We start from the raw sequence: 16,724 nt of genomic DNA on the forward strand, positions 1-16,724 counted from the left end.
GGAGCACTTTGAGTCCAAGACAAATTTCCCCAAGAGAACAATAAAGTGTATCGAATCGTATCAATATCCTCTCAGCTGTGAGCTTATTTATTGGAGAGGAGCTTTTTCTCCGTCAGTGTGTCTTCACTTCCTCTGTGCTTCTGTTCTTCTGTCGGATCGCTCACTCAAGGACACATTGACATCTTTACAGACACATGGACACTGTCTGTCAGGTTGGCACTTTCTGCTCAATTTAACACACACACACACACACACACACACACACACACACACACACACACACACACACACACACACACACACACACACACACACACACACACACACACACACACACACACACACACACACACACACACACACACACACACACACACACACACACACACACACACACACACACACACATTCATCCTGGTCACATGGCGAGATAATTCATCTCATGTGAGCTAATGACAACCAGAGAGCTGAAAATAAAACTGTGAACTCAACGCACTCACATCATCTAATGAGCTGAAATGCACTGCTGTTCGCTCTGTGTTTCCGGTGAACAGACACTTTGTGTGTATAGAGTCAACACTTGCAGTTTGTATTTCTTCTTCACCCTGGGACACGTTTGTCCTCTCTAAATAACTATTCTTTAAAGAAGAAGACAAACTTCTTCTTTAAATGGGGGATTCAGCTGTATCACGCTGTTGTTGAAGATGCCACACACACACACAGGCCAAAATACACACACACATGCACAAACAGAATCCTATGGACGTGCACAAGATGTCAGAGGGAGGTGGCTGCACACAAGGGAGCGCCTGAGCAGTTACCTTAAGGGCACCTCAAACAGTGCTACGGAAAGAAACAGGCACCTCTCAAGCAACCAGTCTCAAATTCCATTCTATCTGTACCGGAACATAAACCAGTAACCCTCCAGTTCCCAATCCAATTCCCAACAAACTGAGCTACAGTGCTGCCGTCCCAAGGAGCTTAAGAGAAAAATGTGACACTTGTGGGTTTTGAAAGTGGCTGTAAGTAACTTGTAGGGCACTTCTGCATTTGTTCTCCTACACGGATGTGAATGCTGGACCCCGACGCCCATCCTTCAGAAGTCTCTAGATGGATGTTACACCAGAATGCTACGTTCTTACTTGAAGCAGTGAGTAGCTGTATGGGAGGTTGCCGAGGGTGAGTGAGAAAACAGCATCCAGGTGGTTAAGGCTGGCAGGTCATCGCAAGAGATATCAGGAGGAAGTAAGCAGGTGCTGTGGGCATCAACATGAAGGACGTCCAACAATAACTTTTGTGGATGTTCTGCAGAGAGATACAGGTGCACAAAGCACTGGCGAGCCAGCCAGGTGCATTGTGGATCGGAAAAGGCTGGAAGTCACTGGAGGGCTCATCTGAGGGCAAACAAAAGATGAAGGATGGGGAGCTAACATGACTGAATAACTTCTCCCATATCCAGCCGCGTGCTTAGATATTTGACTGAAATAATGAATAAATGGTGTAATACAGAAGCTGTGCTTTTTGGTTAATATGTTGCAAATGTTAATGACATCAAATGGACCGTGGTGAGACAGATCGTATTGCAGCATTGATCTCGGAAGTCTTGATGATTAGATACTTTTGCCTTGGAAGAAAGCCAATTTTTCCCTTAACTAAGTGAGAAGCAATTTGCATTTACTTTTCTCCTTTGGGTGTCTTAATCCTGTGATATGCCTGTCCTAAACAGATGTATCATAGCTGGGCAATATCGTCTAATCTTCTTTTTTCTTACAACACATTGATTTGCAATTTTAATGGATTTAATGCAGGCAAAGCTGTATGTTTTGTGGCAGGTGGTTTCGCCTACAGATTATTATGCAACTTAATGTTCACTACATTTCTGTAACTCAGTGTGTGCCTGTGTTTGAGATGCTGGACTGGTCTTGCAGCCACTGCTTTAAGCAGACAAAACTTTTTTTTAAAGGTCAGACACTGCTATCAATTATGAAAGTTTTTCTTTAGCTAGATCCTTCTAAATATTTTAGAAACAATGATTTTGGCATTTTTGCATCTGCAACATCGAGGGTATACAGGCAAAATGTGCGCTTAAAGAAAAGTAGGCAACATTTGTGGACCCTAATGAAGGTTAACACCCTGTTATGTGCTGGGAGGGAAGTTCTGCTTAGCATACAGAGCACAACAACTACATCTGATCAGCTGTTGGTGGGGAAGCATTCTCAGACAAACGCAGGACATACTCACAATTTGCACACATGTAGCTGAATATCGAAAATGTTGTCTCTCTCACACACAAACACACACAGTACGAGATGAAGTGGTCAGACGTTTAACCACAAAGCCATTTCCCTTTCAAGAGCTGTCAGAGCTCTGCTGTTCTCACAAAGACTGAACGCAGAGGAGGAAGAGAAAGTGTTGGGCGGAGGGATTTCACAGGACAGGAGAACTATAAGCTGTCAGAGTACAATGCTTTTCAACCACCAGAGGTTCAACTTTGATGTAAAAAGCTTCCAGGGCGAACGTTTGGATTTGAAACTGTATGGATGAGTTTAAAAGCTGCGAATGAGCCATCAATCCCTGTGAGAAAGTCAAAACGTGGTTGCCTCATCTTGTGTATATATGGGCCAGCAGGGCAAGCCCTCTCTTTCTTATACCATAATGTTGAGAAAGAATCTTTAAAAAGAACGTACAACGTATTGTTTTAAAGTTTGTTGGAAGATATAGCAACCGAATATAACAGTTCCAAGAAAATCATGATATCTCTAAAGGAACTTGTTTCTTACAGTCCATGCGCAGTAGCATCCTTTCCAGTCACTTAGTGTAAATGAGTGACAGGTGTCATGGCACGCCCTCTTGATTGCCAGATCATTTGGGCTTCATTCATTTAGCTCACAGGCCACCGTCTTTTGACCAATGACCCAACAGTAGCGTCACTGACTGTAGAGATGCTAATGAACTAAGTAGACATCTCTCGACTTAAGATCTATTTTACTTAAAAAATGTAAGAACCCTAAAATATATTGTTTATTTAGCTAAAATTACCGTGATCGAGATGCTAGTTCTGTTAGCCCGTCAAAGGCAATTTCCATTAAGCTTTAGCATTAGGCTAACTAACTTAAAGGTACATCCTGGTCCATCGGTAAGAAATACCCCCTCAAACCCGAAGAATACCGCACCGGTCACCACTGATTATTAAATTTATTTAAACAAAGATTAATAAATGTGTATTATAACTTTTCTTTTGAAACAGTAAAGCAGTCGAACGCAGAGCTGGACGTAGAGGCTGCAGTGCATCATTCGCTCCACGTCTCAATATGAAACCAAATATCTCCCACATGGACCTGGCGTTCGGTTCACACATCAGAGAGAGTTTAAGAACGCTGATTACGATCCAGCGAGCAGAGGGAGCATCCTGTCACAAACAAAAGACAGACGATCAACCCTGACGTCGTTTCTGTGCAGAACATGCATCTGTAATTAAATCCATTGTGATGTAATTAGAAAAAAAAAAAAACATTTTGTATCCTGTTTTAATTGCTGTGTGGTCTCACAACACAATTTCTCGTTATGGCCTTCTTCATGCGTGACCCAGGCATTATACCAGGAAATTTAGTGATGGAAAAGAAAACAAGTCTGATCACTGCTGGCATTGTTTACCGCCTGGATACGCAGCACGTCTCCAACGCTATGTTTATCATTCCAAAAGGGAGCCGCCACTGCCGCCGTCCGCTCACCAAAGGGGCTGTATCGGCTTGTAATTGTGATATAATCAGCAGCAGCAGACACAGGACCCCAGCTTCATCTTTTTCTCTTGATGAGTTACAACAAGCAAATCATTCTTTAATTTTTGTTCATTTTCTCATTAGTTCTGTAAATGAGCAGTTTGATCAAGCTGAGCTGCCAATTGGGAGGCTGCAGTGTGAACGTCTTCATCAGAAGCGTGTGTGTGTGTGTGTGTGTGTGTGTGTGTGTGTTGTGTGGATGGTTTTATAATGTTCCACAATCTAAACACGCGAGGGAAATGTCTGTGAAGCGACATGAGCAGCTGGAACTATCAGTCACCTGTACAAAAAGACAGATTGTTAAAAATCTAATCACCTGTGTAACCATTAATCTTTGCAGCATTGAAGTTTCATGTCGTCACAACTTTCATTTACGGCTCCCTTTGTGTGTCATTCTGTGTCTTTTAATTAGACACTCACATTTCCTAGATCGTGGAACTACCGTAATAAGACCTTCTCCTTCAAGTTGTCATAATGGGACAAAGAACCCAAAGACAGAAAATACAAAGAAATCTCCACGGCAACAAACCTCAGAGTAATTAGTTCTGTAAAGAAACCTGATTGTACCATAAACAAGAGGGCGTCATGTCGTCAAGAACAAGGATTACACGTAATTCGGTACTGATGTGTTGGAGTGGATGTATCTTTTCAGAGATGCTGGATGGAGAGCTAGACGAGAGGCTGAAAGGGATCCAGGTGCTCTAAAGGATTCCCGAGTGTTTACCAAGTGATTCAAAGGCACGACATGAGAAAAAAGAAACAGGTTTTACAGGTGAGTAAAAGAAGTGTTTATGTTTTTGTTTTTTCTAAATGTGAGTGAATGAACTGATGAAGAAGTTAGAAAACCAGAGGAACATAATGTTGCCTCTATGGCTTACATCTGTCCAGAGGTTTGGTTGAGATATTGGGTCAGCACTTGTTGACTTTCTGGGTCTTTTCTGGATATTTTTCAGGTTTTTACATTCACACCAAATCTGGTGATAATCTACCATCTTTATCGGGACTTGAACCTGCGACCCTCCGGTTCCCAACCCAAGTCCCTATACAACAGGTTAACAGGACAAGTCAGGGAAAAAGTGATACACACTTTTTCAGTGCGATCATACGAACTAGACTCAAGTTTCAGATGTTCAAAGCAGCTGGTTGGAATAAAACAGAGAAATTCTTTTATATAACAAGTCAGTGCAGACACAACATAATTTGAAAGCTGGCAATTTATGTTAAAGTAAATGTTTTGTTTAAGAAGGCAAACAAGCGTATTTCCCAAAATGTCAGAGTGCTAATTAAACCTTCTGCATCGTGACACATTTCCAGACGTAAATTATTGATTTGGAGGTTATTTCCGAACATACAGTTATCCTCAAACCCAGCATGTGGTTCCACATCACAGGCTCGCCAAAAGACTGATGAATAATCCGACACACTAATCTGATCCGAACTCCTGCTTAATAAGGTGCTTTGATTAAAAATGGATCGAGCCGTTTCCTAGGTGTCCCCTTGAAGAAGTGCAATTGAATCGGCTTAACAAAGGAACCCCCAAAAGACCTTAACAGGGTCTCGTAATAAAAACAGACTCATAAATAAATATATGAGGACTCGCTGTCGAGTCTCACTTCATCTATGAAATAAAAAGGCGGCAGGAAGAAAAACTGTTTCATGTCAACGGGGACAAAGAAAACACACTTCGTTCTCCAACTTCTGCATCTGTCAACTCACACAATGAGTTTCTGTTTCTGAGACCGGACTCTACAAAGCAGTCATAATGATCAAAAACACACAACTGACATCCAAAAGCAGGCTCCACATCTGGCCTGTCGTTGAACCGGATGCTTAAAACTGAGACTTGCATCCATCATTTTTCTATTATTGTCTTTCAGAGCTCATGGGCATCAATATAATCCTTTCATCTCAGTTTTTTTTGTTTTTTTTTACGCTCAGGCGTTTCAAATCCAAGTGTCTTACCAACACCTTTGTAATGGAAATGGATAATGAGCTTTCCCAGAGGGGTTAATCAAACACATTGTTCTCCAAGAATGAAAAGACGTGAAAGGGAACTGATTGATTGTATGGAGAATCGCGGTCCCTTTATCGCAGGCGATGCCTTGTTTCCTCCTTGATACAAGGAGTGATTTATTTTGACAGCTTCTTCATTGACTTTGTATTTTATCCAAATGAAACGTCTTTGTTGTGGGCTCAAAAATGGAGAAAGAGAAAGAAAAAAAGAGAGAGAGAGATAAAGAGAGATATAAAAGAGCAACAATACAAAGATGTGAGTTAACGACACACAATAAACAAGTGAAAGTTGAGTGGAGCTGTGAGTAAGAGCTGGCTGAGGGCCTGGTGGGCTCCATGTGACCCCACAGAGGAGGGAAAGAGCACAGTCCAGGTCTATAATTAGAAAACACACAGAGCCACTAATCCTTACTGAATGATTAAGCAGCAAACAGCAAGTTTACAGCCAGGAAAGGAAACCCACATCAGAGCGGCTGTGGAGAGTCAATGTGCTTCTCCCAGAGGCTGAAGAATCGGACAGAGGAGACGGAGAGCTTCTGCTTCGTGGTCGGATTCAGGTGAGAGTGGAGTGGCTAAAATAAATCAAGGGTTCTTAATCGGATTTTGGAGATGTGGACACATTAAAGCTGGATTTCTTCTTCTGTGTCTGGTCGTTACAAGCTCCACAAGTGACGTTTAAACTATAACAGAGAAGCATGAGGAGCAACAGTGAGTAATCAGCCTGGACTCTAATACAGATTCTCCATTTGAACTAAGTTTATCGCTTTTATAATTCACTGATCACATGCGATCTTAGTGTACAGATTATCAGTGTACAGAGAACTCTGTGAGCCAGCACAGGAGGCAGTTTGCCTGTTACGTTGGGAGTCAAGAGATACGATTTGGCACCAAATAATGGAGTTTGCATCCCATCAGAGAGCAATTAAATCAGATCAAGTCGGTTTTATTTATATAGGCCAGAAATAAAAAAAATATCAAAGTCTGCGTCATAAGACGTCATCAACTCCTTTCTGTTAAAACTCTCCTACAAAAATCATGTTGAAGAGGGAATCAATATCAGTCAGCATACAAAACAAAATATCCAGCTTACTCAAAGCATGAGCTGAGCATCGCTTCTTGACCAATGGCGCTTGTGCATGTAAGTGAGGGGCGTGGCTTTTGAGGTAGCACAGAGGGGAGGGGTTCAGACAGAGCAGTGAGGGAATGCTACTTTCAAAATCTTGCTAGTTTTCGGAAATTAGCAACCCCTGCCTTTAGACGTTGAAAAAAAAGGGTATTATGCTTTTATTTGCCAAAAACTCTCTTTGAAACAAGTTCATCCAAAGTCAACTTTCTAAGTGGGAAAAAAACTCAGATCATTGTTATTATCTGTCTTTTTGTCCAGGCCTGTGACATTCCCAGACCTGCGTCGCTCCGCAGTAACCAAAAGCAATCACAGAGTTTTGATAGGGAGAACTAAATATCCACATTATCCAAAACACTGCCGCTTAGTCCTGGGATTTGCAGAAGACAATCATCTTCCTCTCAACTTTAAAATTGGGAACTTGTTAGATAACAGCTAGTTTGTTCAGCAGTAGCTAAGGTAGGAGGTATAAGGTCAGTATCATCAATTGGGTTTACAAAGAGTAAAGGGGAAAATTGCAAATAGTGGTCTTTACAATCATTCAACACTTCAATAAAACGTTTAAATTGCACACTCAGTTCTCAGAAAACTATACAGATCCAGAAAAGATAAATAACTCGAGAACAGATTTACATGTTTTCATAGCTGCCTCCTGTTCTGACAGGCAGCTGAAGCAGCAGCCAGCTCTGGAGCAGCAGCAGCGGACAGCTAATCATTAGCCAGTTAGCCTCCATTATGGCCTGGGATCCAGCCTGGTGATAAAGAACCAAAGGACTCGGGGCTCACGGTTTAATGATCCAAAGATCAGCGCAGGATTTACGGGCTCGGAGGTTTCCACCACGGCACCCTGGACAAAAGCCTCCTCCATGCCTTCATCTACTTCAGCCGAGGGATTGAGTTCATAAAACCAGAAACAACGTTGGAAAAGTAATGAAATTTCTCAGCTTGTGGAGAGAAAAATAAAATAAAGGAGACATCAATCGCCGGGGCAAAGCTTCCACTTGATGAGATGATAAATAAAAGCGAGGTGCCAAGAACAAACATTTCACACACCAGGAGTTTTACAGTGCCGTCAGCAGCCCTCGTATTTAATTTGCTTTGAAGAACTTGACATCGTTGTGCACTCGGAATTTATAGGCGTTCGGTGGAAACTCAATCCAACCGTTTTCCGGGCCAGGAGGATCAACTCCGATCGCATTTTATTGAGTGTGAGCCACCTGCTGATGTTTGAAAACGAAGACTAAACTTCCACTAAAGCTCGTAGAGGATGCAATCCATAACTGACAGACATTTATATGTTGCAAGTTCTGTGCAACAGCGGAAATCCTTCACGAAGACACACTGTCAGACTGTCTGCCTCTCGCTCTCAGATCAGCTCTTTACAGTTTTCAGACTTCTTCCTCTACATGTGGAGGGATACAAGACACCAGGGTTCATTCGAGCATCTCAAAAGAGCCCAGTTAACCCGGTGACCCTGCTCAAACAATACAGCCACAGTTATTTCTCCCCTGGACTGTGTTCCTGCAAAACACTAGAACAACAGTGCTCTCAATATGTTTTACCGCAGCCAATTAACTGAGAAGCTTAACCAGAAAGTGAGGTTTGCAGTTGATGTTTGAAATATAACTGTCAGGTGCCTTTTATTGCATGTACAATAAGCCTCGAGTAAGGCCATTTCTTGCAACCAGATGCAGAGCAAGTGGGTTGCAAGGGCCACTCTGGAAAATCTGATTGCCAACCCCAGTGGCCACCCCAAGATCCTAAACTCTGATTGGCTATTTGTGGCTTTGTCTAAGGCAGGCCTTTTGATGAAGTAAACTATTTGCTGCTCGTAGCAAGTTCTTCAATTATTCAAAGGGTAATTACTTCAGTTAGATAGTTTTAAAGTTAGGTGTTAAAGTAGATCTGGTTAGTGGAGATAGAAAGGGTAATAAATGCTATTAATGTGGGTGTCAATCTTCAAACTTCAGGCCACCCCTGCCGAAGTCTTTGTTGAGTTTGGTCACCCCAAGATCCAAAACGTCTGGCTCTGCCACTGCTGGCTACACAACTATAATCCATTTTAGAACAAAGCAACTGTGTTTACCAAATACATTTCTGAGAAGATGCAACCACAGAGAGTTCTTGCTTTACTTTTAATTTTAGAGACTGTAGCTATTGTTTTTTTTTTTTTTTTTTATTAAGTTCTATGCAGATTAATTTTTATCACTAAATCACAGCTAAAAATGAAAAATACAGATGGCATCGGAAAGAACTGAATACCTATCATCTGCAACTGGCTCCATATCTCTTCTTGCTGGTTTGCTGCTCACACGTTCCAATCATTTAAACTTTCCACACATTCCCTTGAGAGACTGTCCATTGGTAACGATAAGACCAAGATCTTAAAGCAGCTGTTGATTACTCTGGGGGGGGGGGGGGGGGGGGAGAGACTTGAAATTCCAATAGATAAAGAAATAAAAAGTCCTAATTTGTAGCAAGCTGATGGTTTGTGCTAAGATGCTAATAAGCAATTAGTCCACTGAAAGCCTGAACCTAATCCTGCTTTAACAATGGTTACATACATGCGGACCGGACCGACCTGGCATGGAAACCACGTTCTTGAGTCTCCTCATCAGATCTTGAGCCATTCTGGATTTCCACCAGTAGATCAAATTATATTTGAGCCCAATTGATGACATCATCAGTTGGCATGTGCTTTAAAACTATGATAAAAGCAATTTTTACTCATCTCAGGAGACCCTCTCCATCACCATCACCTCCGTCACCACCCCCCCTGTGTGGAGTGAATGGCTCCTCTGTGAGCCAGGCCAAGGATCTGCCAGCGGCCCCCTCTCTTTGTGAGCTGAATGGGCACGGCTCAGCCACGTTTTAAGGCGCCCTAATGTACCATGGCTGCACCACAAAGGCAGCGTGGTAATTTGCCAAGGATAATGACGCTCCTTTAATTCGGGCCTAGGGGCCACAAACAGAGAGCTTTAGAGAGAATCCCCGATCCAGGGATGAGTCCTCTGTCCCCAACTTTTTAAAAACTTTTCTCTCTCTCTCTCTCTCTCTCTCTAGGTCTACCTCTTCTCGCTCTTATTGGCCTGAAAGGAGCTTGTTTTCTTCCGGCTTATTGTCATCCTGAACTAAATATCAGCAAACAACAGCAGGGCTGCAGAAGACAACATGCCAACCACGACTGGAGCGGCTGATCTCCTCTCAGAGGAGCAGAGAGAACCAAGACAAACAGCGATGGAGCTTCCAGAGAGGGAGCACCGCTGCTCTGCTCCAATGACACATATTAGGGAGAGACATTTAGGCCACAAATTGAATCGAGCAGAGTAAGTGAGATGGAGGCGAGCCCTAAGCACGGGGAGTAGAACAACAGAGCGTAAGCAAATGCCAGCTCTGGCCTTCAGGGATATTAAATACAGAGAGCGAGAGGAGGGGGGGAGTGGAGCAGAAGCTCCGACCACTTGTTTTTCCAAGATGAATTGGCATGTGTCCTTTTTCACAGTCTCATTTTTGGTATTAAAGGTTTGTTTGAGGAGACAAAGGTACAGTGTAAGGTTTGAAATGGTTTCATTTACAGAGCGAAAAAAATACCATTATCAGGGGATGAACCCTAAATAAACTTATCTAAACAGAAAGATCTGAGAACTGATGGTAGATGGTTACCAATTCAGTCTGGCAAATTAATCAAAAGGTACATTTTACAGGATGACAACATTTCACAATGTACACATTCAGAATAGTCTGAAAAGCATCCTTTGTTAAATCTCCAGCAATTTATGATTGGCAAATTTTACTCTCATCTGATCAGCCTTCAGCAGAAAAGCAGAAAAACACAAGTTTTAAGCAACGACAGAACGCAACATGTCTTGAGGCAATATGTTGGTTTAGTATTCTCATAAACTTGTTTGTTCACATAATCTCTAATTACGCCTGAAGGAAGAGAACAGTATGGGTATGATCTATTAATATACATAAATCATGGCGTTCTGGTTCCGATGCAAACAAAGCCGCACTCAATTACTAGAAACACCAGACAGAAGTAATGGATTGTTTCCCCATTAAACAGATACCCAAAGGTACTCACTTAACGTACACTTTTGGATAGTTAAGTCCAGGCGAGGACGGCTGGTTTGAACAGGGAAGAAGGGCTATGACCTTTCTTTCCTATACCATAAAGATGAGAAAATGAGTCTTTAAATAACTTACAAGATGCTGTTTTAAAATGTTATACTATAAAACCAAACAGCTGATCGGTGAGATTCAGGCGGACCAACACTGAGATTACATGGTGTGCTGAAATAGTGCTAACACAAAGTTTCTTGCAAGCGGGAAAATAAAAGGGCTAAGATTGTTTTCGACGTCGCTTACGTTTGCCAAGATGCTGTTTTTTTTTAGCATAAAATTAGCTAAATTACATGGAGCAAAAAGCCCCGACTACATAGCCATAAGGCCTTACTATTGAAGAGTACCTTATAAGACCCCACTTCAAAAATACAGAACTTTCTCTTTATTGGCAAGTTCCATGATGTGTTATTGTTCTTCCCTTCTCTATATTGCTCTGCTACTGTTTCATCAGGCATCACAGGAGTCAATACGGACAGAGCAACCAGACTGGTTCATTATGCAACAACATGGGACGCACACAAATACAACCACAGCTGTTAAGAGTACATTAAGGCTGGTCAGATTTCTGTTCCCACTCTAGCAACAAAGTAGAGGTCCATATTAGTGGACACATTATTGTCAAGTGATGTATCCCTCTTGTTACTGTTCAGTTGTTCTACAGTGTAGATGGATAATTACGTTGTTTTTCTAATTACGTACAGTGAAAATTGTAATGTTTCACTTTCTTTAACCACATCCTGAAGATATATTTCATTAAGCATATCCAGTTCATAATAAACGCAGGTGTGCCTGCTAGTGGTACCAGGTTGTTGACTTCTAAATTTAGCGGTTTTTAATTGCAAGGTGTGCAACAATGGCTCACTGGTGACAGCGTTACAGTAAAATCGAATTATCAGCAGTCATACAAATGCAATGAAAGCGACTCCGGTCTGTTCTGGCGCAGGTGATGTCAAGAGGTGGTTGTGTACTCGTGTCACAGCTGATCTGAACAATTATTTCACTGTTCAGTATCAATTAGGCTCAAGGATGTCTGCACCAGAGAGAGAGAGAGAGAGAGAGAGAGACAGACAGACAGAGATAAATAGAAATAGAGAGAGAGAGGTAAAACTCTGCCATTAACAACCACAAAAAGCAACTCCATCCCTCCCTCCACCTCTCTTATCCTCCCTCTCTTCCGCCTCCACTGCTCTACTCTCGCAGTCGCAGCAGCTTTTCAAATCACTTCAATCAGTCAGAATAAAAGGGCTTTCACCAAAAGAGCTGCCTTACCTTTACTACAAAGGCCAGAGAGAATTTGAAGCGAGGGAAGACAGACATTTAGAGATATGGAGAATTACAGAGAAAAAGAGAGAAAGTAATCCCTCAGTCTCGGGATTTCAACAGGACCAGACAAAAAGTTTGAAATTTGTAAGCAAAATTTTTGCACACAAGACAAAAAAAAAACAAAAAAAAACTAGCTTAGGAACAAATACAAAGCAAGAAATTCAGGCCAAGGAGGCAGAAACTAATCGAAGAAATGCACAAAAGTGGGGAGAAAACTTTTGAATGAAGAAGATGAAAGTGTACTCACCAGCTAAGCATCACGGGGGCGTTGAGAGGGGGCTGAGGGGGGCCGTCTGTCCTTTTCAAACTGATTCTGGAAGTAGGGAAAGGGGAGAAGGAGAGAAAAGGGGGAGGGGGAGGGGTGAGTCTTTCACTATTGCTGCTCATAAGCAGAGCGCAGAGCCACAAAGAAGTGCTGGCGCTCTCGTAAACAAACCGCCAACTTTTCAATGGAGCGGAGAAGGCGGAGCAGGAACGGCTTTTAAACCCAGATTTCATGGGGTTTGGGGGGGTGGGGCGGGGGCGAAAAGAGGAACCTGTGAGGTGCCTTTACATCGAGTTAAGGCCCTAACTGGACAATAACAAACCAGGCAGTTCAACACAGTTCAAACACATTAAAGCCATAAAGACTACAGAACGCATGAAGCCTCAAAGTGCATGCAGAACGACAGCTGGATTATGTTTAGCTGTAAATTACCAACATGGATGTAAATGAGGTGAACAGACGCCTAATTATGTTGAATCAAACACTAATATGCAGAGAGCCGTTTGGGTTCCAAGCTTTTTGATCTCAACGCTACATAGCAAATTGGAACAAATAGCCCTGGTCGGTTTCTACGGCAACCTGAAAGAGCTGCTCGGACTCGTCATCCCTCTTGGGGTGTCAGAGGCCGTGATGTGGCTGCTGTTCCCTTCACTTTACACGGAACAGGAAGAATTAATAAAGGAGGGATTGATTATTGTCATCTTATTGCTCCAGTGAGAGTGTCTGCGTTTAATTAAGTGCTTAAACTTTTTTTTTTTTTTTTTTTTTTACCATTGAGATATTTAGAAAATAAATACTTTAAACTTAATCCTGTCAACTCAGGTAAACATGACACCTATCTCCTAATATTTGGTGGCCTCAAGAAGAGGGTAAAAAAGCTCCACTTCTGGTTACTTTAATAGTGTTGAACCCTTGAAGGTGACTTCATTACTTCTATTGTTTAAGACGTAGTCTCTGTGACATCACCAATTGGTTTCTAAAGAGGCGTCATGAAGCCCAACAATGGCCATGCCACAACAACTGACAGTCTAACCAGCCATGCCCTTAAATATGTAAATTAACATGTGTTTTAACATTAGTCCAAATGGGGATTTGTTTCTCCTTGTTCGTCCCTCATGTAAAGTGTCTTTACCTTGATGGGGTCCAAGCTATTATTATTACAAATTATGAAGTCACCTTGACAGATATTATAAATTAGGCAATTTTGCCTTGACAACTGTGTGAACTTTTGTGAATTTATTAAGTTTATTTGATTTTTTTATATCATTTTTGCTTAAAAATGTTCTGGTTTTATGTAAATACTTCTTCTAGTGAGATCAATACGGGGAAAACTTTACCTAAAGAATAAATCCTTGATCCATACCGGGATAATTTGAATTCAATCTGAAAGTATTTTCACAAAGTGAGCGATCCATTGCTTTATTGTGTTATAATAAACTATACATTACTGGTATATTGCTTTGCTTGTATGATTGTCAAGTCTTGTGTGGTCATTGTATATATCCATTGTTAAGTTGGAGTTTTTATGTATTTAAAATGCCCCATGCAAAAACCCATAAACAAACAACTGATAAATGGCCATTAAATCTTGATGTCCAAGATATCAAACAGGACCACATTGTCCAGTATCTAATTTACAATCACTTGTTTTGTCCAAAAACCAAAAGCACAAATTTGAGCTGCTAAAATGGCATTTGTTTTCATTACAGGAAATAAATATATGATAAAAATGTATATACATTTGTTTGAATCCAAAGTTCTTCTTCCAAATTCTGCAGCTTAATGTTCAACATCCACAAACCCAGGTATCCATACTCAGTAAATGGGATTTTCCATGGAGCTAAGCTGAGAATTTAGGGCTGAGCAGCAGGAAGCGTCCGCTCTAACAACAAAAAAAAGGCTCCCCATAATCTCCGAAGTCAGTGTGGGATCAGGCTTTATTCACCGCAACAAGTGAGAGGGAAGAATTCTCATAAACTGCTTAGTCTGTGACCTATAGTCTTACTCCCTTTCAGACATACACATGCTCGCAAACACACACACACACACACACACACACACACATAAAAATGTCCTGCCGTGCAGCCTCCACACCAGACAGTCAGACAAACAAAGTCTGGAAGGACTCAACCCTGCTCAAGTTCAGTAAAACTTTATTGTCCAGATCACTGACAGGTTGATGATGTGATGTAGATCACACGGCAGGGAGGTGATTTAAGTACTCAAAACACAACATAGAAAGCGCCTTGGACCTTCTCTTCATAAGAAGGAGGACATTCCTGTGCAATTGACGTAACAAATTCCAGGCCAATTATTTTGAAATAGCAGAAAAATGACCCGAAACCTCCTGTGTAGACAAACCCAGACATCAGTAGAGAAAGGTAAAGAAAGATTTCTTTTTTCAAGTTTGTGATTGTTTTGACTGCAAACACAGTCATTGGACACCGTTGCATGCTAGCACAAGTAGCACACCTCTTAAATGCAGTTCCATGAGTAGCCACTCAAGGCTGGGCTTGAAAGTGAGTCAACCCCTGTTACAAAAACGCTCTCAGGCTATTTCTCCCCTAAACATGGTGTCTTCTGGCAGAGAAAAACCAAATAGCAAACGACAAACTCATCAATACAGTAATTCACAAACCTTGTGATGTCATGGTTGCAACATCAACTTTTTTTTTTTTTTTTTACACAATCTATAGCCAATCTGAGCCTCAGACTCCCCGCTCAAAGCATGTATTAACGCCTCTGTGACATCTCTACTTCATTATGAATGTCACAGAGCTGTAATTAAGGACAGAGTGATCCCACCTCGGTACTGCCATTGGAGGTATTAACAGAGGTGATGTGCGCTGTGTATATGGAGCTCTAAGTTTCTCTACACATCATGCTTCTGCAACCCTGTAGCATGGTGTGACTTCACAGACTGGTAAACCAATATTAAAACGCTGCAGAATCAATATGAAAGTACAAAGACGTGATGATGGAGGAGCGTTGTTACAACGTCGTTGGGGAAATCCCCCTCTGAAAATGTCTTGTGGCTTCTAGTCCTATTTCAATAGTTTTCTTTTATGTCATATGAAAAACTGTTTAAAATACCCTGCTATGGTTAATCTTTTGTTAGAAAGGAAGTGTAAAATTAAAACGACTTCCCAACAGATTGACATCGCCTAGAGCTGTGTCACTAGCTGAGCTAATAGCTCTTTCTAGCAGCAGAGCATTTTGACACAGCAGGAATAGCACAGATTTAATGTAATAGCATTATTAACAAGGATATTTTGGGCCCTCAGAGTTTAGTTCCTCAGAAAGTCTTCAGTTATTCATCTTCTGATATTCTGTATTAATGACTTAATTCCTCTTGAGATGGTGAGTTCACACACACATTCACACGAACATAGACTGATAGCATATTTATAGCCGTAATTAGAAAAGCTTTTTTTTTTTTTTTCTCCTGTTTTGCCACTTTTCTGATCTTGAATCAGGCCTTGAAAGTCATCTGGCTGTTAGGCAGGCAGGCAGTGTGTGTTTCTTTGTGCGTGTGTTCTCATTGTGTGTGCTGAACTTGAGATGCTCTATAACCAGCAGCCCTTTAGGTAACAGCAGGAGACCGACGGAGCAGTCAGGAGGTTCAGTTCACGCCCTTGCGCTCCAATCTGAAACTTTCTTTAGCCTGTTTTTAAACTTCTGCAGCTCGCCGGAGTGCATCCTCCTTTTTTTTTTTTTTTTTCTGTCCATAAGAAGTGGTTATCAACGGTCGCCATCTGATCCAGCAGGGAAAATCAAATTCTCCTAATTAAGCGTCGGTTGCTGCTAACTGAATCAGACAGTTTAATGAAGACTTAGCGGGAAGTAGGTGAAGAGGCGACTTACAAAACAGCACGAGCACACGACTAAATAACTCCTGGAGTGTATCTGTCTCGCTCACACACACACAGAAGTACACACACACACATTCACACTGTATACTTGTGTAGAGTAATGTTGCTTCTGCAGGGAGAAAAGGAAATTTGTCTAATTAGGCACGAATTACTGCCTGCAGCTCTTCAGTTTACATCAGACTGTAGCAGGATGCTGCTGCTAAACAAAGTTCTTTTTCCTACTG

The 16,724-nt window shown here is 41.6% G+C and overlaps 1 protein-coding gene across 7 annotated transcripts in view; it reads right to left on the reverse strand.

Moving 5' to 3' along the window:
• Nucleotides 1-16,724, reverse strand: part of sema5ba (sema domain, seven thrombospondin repeats (type 1 and type 1-like), transmembrane domain (TM) and short cytoplasmic domain, (semaphorin) 5Ba) — a 182,480-nt gene that overhangs the window by 134,675 nt on the left and 31,081 nt on the right. For 6 of the 7 annotated variants that reach the window (XM_065961974.1, XM_065961972.1, XM_029280655.2 and 3 more), the window contains exon 2: nucleotides 12,611-12,676. The exons of the other annotated variant lie outside the window; for it this stretch is intronic. The gene's annotated coding sequence lies outside the window, so the exon portion shown is untranslated. The remainder of the gene's footprint in view (nucleotides 1-12,610; nucleotides 12,677-16,724) is intronic. 7 annotated transcript variants of the gene reach the window in all.

This window comes from Labrus bergylta, chromosome 13 (assembly GCF_963930695.1).
Source record: "Labrus bergylta chromosome 13, fLabBer1.1, whole genome shotgun sequence".
Lineage (NCBI taxonomy): Eukaryota > Metazoa > Chordata > Actinopteri > Labriformes > Labridae > Labrus > Labrus bergylta.